The sequence below is a fragment of the Mus caroli genome, unplaced genomic scaffold (genome assembly GCF_978045245.1).
Source record: "Mus caroli unplaced genomic scaffold, Mus_caroli_1 scaffold_3, whole genome shotgun sequence".
NCBI classification, from domain to species: Eukaryota; Metazoa; Chordata; class Mammalia; order Rodentia; family Muridae; genus Mus; species Mus caroli.
This window is the reverse complement of record NW_028227258.1, coordinates 112,698,804-112,703,213: the sequence shown is the minus strand read 5'-3', so window position 1 is coordinate 112,703,213 and position 4,410 is coordinate 112,698,804. Positions and strand designations below refer to the sequence as shown.

General features: G+C 36.5%; 1 non-coding gene across 1 annotated transcript; it reads left to right on the top strand.

The window, feature by feature from the left end:
* The first annotated feature begins 3,085 nt into the window (after positions 1-3,085).
* On the top strand, positions 3,086-3,192 carry LOC115030660 (U6 spliceosomal RNA). The gene has a single exon (XR_003836266.2). It is a non-coding gene; the product is annotated as a U6 spliceosomal RNA (small nuclear RNA).
* Positions 3,193-4,410: the final 1,218 nt, after the last annotated feature.

The following is a 4,410-nucleotide window of genomic DNA, read 5'->3' as shown; positions in this document are numbered from 1 at the left end:
ACCAGTACCCCCCCCGGAGCTCATGTCTCTAGCTGCATATGTAGCAGAAGATGGCCTAGTCGGCAATCAGTGGAAAGAGAGGCCCATTGGTCTTGCAAACTTTATATGCCTTAGTACAGGGGAATGCCAGGGCCAAGAAGTGGGAGTGGGGGGGGAGGGGAGTGGGGGGGAGTTTGGGGGACTTTTGGGGTAGCATTGGAATTGTAAATGAAGAAAATACCTAATTAAAAAAAATTTTTAAAGAAAAAAAATAGAACATGACTAGTTATTGTAGATTACAACAGTTAGTAATCCCACAGGAGGAAACCAAGTCATTCTTTTTCTCTACTAAAAAAGCTAGGTTTCCAAGCTTATACAAACAAGGTACATGAGCCCATTTATATGCCACTGTGACACTTGCCACAAGTGAAGTCCAGGTAGACATCATTTCTTTGCTAAAGCAAGTGTTTGTCTTTAATGCAGAAGCCATATGTCTTGCTCTTACAGTATGAATTTGTACTTCCTAGATGGCAATTACAATAAAAGCTCAGACTTTGAACGTTATTACTACATCTTCCTAAAGAATGAAGTGCTTTCAAACTTGAGATTCCACCTCACAGCAGTGAGAATGGCTAAGATCAAAAATTCAGGTGACAGCAGATACTGGCGAGGATGTGGAGAAAGAGGAACACTCCTCCATTAGTAGCTAGTAGGATTGCAAGCTTGTACAACCACTCTGGAAGTCAGTCTGGAGGTTCCTCAGAAAATTGGACATAATACTACTGGAAGATGCAGCAATACCTCTCCTGGACATATACCCAGAAGTTCCAACTGGTAATAAGAACACATGCTCCACTATGTTCATAGCAGCCTTATTTATAATAGCCAGAAGCTGGAAAGAACCCAGCTGTCCCTCAACAGAGGAATGGATACAGAAAATGTGGTACATTTACACACTGCAGTACTACTCAGCTATTAAAAACAATGGATTTATGAAATTCTTGGACAAATGGATGTATCTGGAGGATATCACCCTTAGTGAGGTAACCCAATCACAAAAGAAGTCATTAGATATGCACTCACTGATAAGTGGATGTTAGCCCAGAAACATAGAACACCCAAGATACAATTTGCAAAACACAAGGAAATCAAGAAGAGGGAAAACCAATGGGTGGATATTTCATTTCTCTTTAGAATAGGGAAAAAATACCCATGAAAGGAGTTACAGAGACAAAAGTTTGGAGCTAAGACGAAAGGATGGACTATCCAGAGACTACCCCACCCGGGGATCCATCCCATAATCAGCCACCAAACCCAGACACTATTGCATATGCCAGAAAGATTTTGCTGAAGGGACTCTGTTATAGCTATCTCGTATGAGGCTATCCCAGGCCAGTGCCTGGCAAATATAGAAGTGGATGCCCACAATCATCTATAAGATGGAACACAGGGTCCCCAATGGAGAAGCTAGAGAAAGCACTCAAGGAGCTGAAGGGGTCTGCAACTCTATAGGTGGAACAAAAATATGAACTAACCAGTACCCCCAGAGCTCATATCTCTAGCTGCATATGTAGCATTTGAAATGTATATAAAGAAATTATCTAATAAAAAAATAAATAAATAAAATTTATGAAAAAGAATGAAGTGTTTCTAGACACAAAGGAAGAGAGACTGTTGGGAACATGTGCCAAATTTGATAACAATCAAATGGTGTTTTACAAAGTACTCACTTGTGTTAGTTGGAAATTTTAGTCAGAAAGACTGAGAAGAGGAAAGGGGAAAGATAGTAAGGAGAGAACACAAAAGAAAAGGAAGTGCTTTTAATAAGTATTTTTCAATAAGTGCTTTCATGTCATTCAATGTATGTGGTTTTGAGTTTTTATTTGCTTAAAATATTGTGATAACATACAACATACCCATACCATGCTAGGTGTGAAATTTTCAATTATGGGCTCTTAATATTTTTTTTTTTTTTTGCTCTGGCCTTGATGGAGGTCAGAGGTTTATTCTGGTATCAAATCTTAATGACCACGGCTTGGGAACACAGATTTCCATTACTCTACTTTGTACATTTTGCTCTTCATTCCTTTCACTTTGCTTCAATACAATTAGTAAGATTGACCCAGATATCCACTCCAACAATAAAGGAATTTCTAGTTTTCCATTTGCTAAAAGAGCTACTCAGTCTCTCTGTAGGCACATAAGATTTGCAACGTCATATTATCTCTGTGTGTTTGTTATTCTAAGATTCTCAAGGCATTCTCACCTAGGTAAGTATCCAAATCAGGAGATTTACTACAAAGCGAGAAATTTCAGTTTTAAATGAAAGTGTAAAGAAAATGAAAAAAAATGTCTAATTTGTTTAAAGCACAGCACAATATGGGAAATGTGTTAAGGTGAGCAGCAATATTCTACTTTTGCTAACATTTTATGGCTGTATTGATTAGACTGGCAACTGTCTTAAATGAGGCATTTTGGATTTCCCTTGTCAAAGGCAGCATTTCAAAAGATGTCTCAACAAATTTCCTCAGAAGATGATTGAAAAGAATAATGACTATATTCATGTGCAAAGTTTCATGCCAAGTCATTTCAAATTCTGTGGTGTTTTGAGATTCCTTTTTCTTTTGAAAAAAGATTTCTTGGTTAACATTCATTAACTATACCCCTGCTGATAGCAGAAAAAGATTTAATAGACATTCTCTCTCTCTCTGGGTGAGAAAGAATATAACAGAGTTAAAATAGCCCGGAACTAGTGATGCAAAAACATACTTTTTCTTCCCAAGCCTACTGCTTATTAAAATCACATTCCCAAATGAAATGTACATTAAAATACTCTATAAATACATTTGCATTTACCCACTAAATAGTTGAAAGAAATATACAAGGGTGTATATGTGTGAATATGAAAGGCAATTTTATGTAGTTATTTCTGTATAAATACATAGTAGTGAACATATATTAATATATATGTATATGTACCATTAACCTGAAAAAGTCAATATTAAATTCATTATCAATAAGTGGATCCTAGTTTCCAGCATTTATAATCATATGTTTAAGAGCCTCAATGACATATGAAAAAGAAACTATTTAAAATCTTCCTTGAGTGCTTATTTCAGCAGCATATATACTAAAATTGGAACAATACAGAAAAGATTAGCATGGCCCCTGTGCAAGGATAACAGGCAAATTCATGATGTGTTCTGTATTTTTCTGGCATCAATGGAAGGGGAAGCCCTTGGTCCTGTGGGGGCTCAATGCCCCAGAGTAGGAGAATGCTAGGGCAGTAGGCGGGAGTAGGTGGCTAGGGGAGAAGGAGGGAGGGGGATGGGATAGCAGAGTTGCATAGGGGAAACCGAGGGAAATAAGATTTGAAATGTAAATAAATAAAATAACCAATAATTAATAAATAAATAAATAAATAAACAAACAAATAAATAAAATCTGCCTTGAAATTAAAAAGTCATGACTTGTTTATAGATTTTTTTGGGGGGTAACATGGGGTTTCATCATATCCTATAGTGATCCTTGTCAACTATACTTTTATCATTAAAATTCTTGTATGCCTATGTATGTTATAAAAAATCTACAGCTATATTTCTCCTTTGATCTCTCATCAAAGATTTGCTTCTACATGTAGTATTTAGTTCTCATCTAAAAAGTATATTCCATTCATCTTTTCCTCTTTTCTTCTCTGCTGGAAATTACTTCCTCTCTACCCGTTTCTTCCTCTTACACTGTTACCACTGCATGGTTCCAACTTTGAAAACGATGTTCCTTTAATTTGTGATCTTCGTTTTCTTCCATCACAGTCTTGTACTCTGACGGAACATTTCATATCTCTACCAGCAATTCATGAATCACAGTGACCTAGCACCTACACCAACACTGCTGGGAATGTGTAAAAACATGTGAGTGTTATGTTCAGTGGATTTATGCTTATCTAGTGGGGTGACTTTAAGGCCCTCTTCTTATACATTCTGCATCCATAGGAACAATGACTGTGTATATCCCTGATTATACTCTCACTTTTGATACTTGCCTGGATTCTGAATTCTTTATGTGAGAGGTATTTGTTGGTGGTGGTTTTTTTGGTTTGCTTTGCTTTGTTTTTGTTTATTTGTTTGTTTGTTTGTTTTTTCTTAATTCATTCTTTAGGGAACTATACAGAAAAATAAGCTCTTGTATTTTGGAAACGGTCATTTACCTACTAAATCTCCTCATTGTCAAGTCCTTTCAGGACATTTCCCAGTTCTAGTGAGTATATGTCCAAAAGTGTACTAAATAACTCCTAGAAACATATTGAGTATACCAGCTATTCTAGAATTTTTTCTTTTCTTTTTTTCTTTTTATTATGTATTTTCCTCAATTACATTTCCAATGCTATCCCTAAAGTCCCCCATACCCCCCCCACTTCCCTACCCACCCATT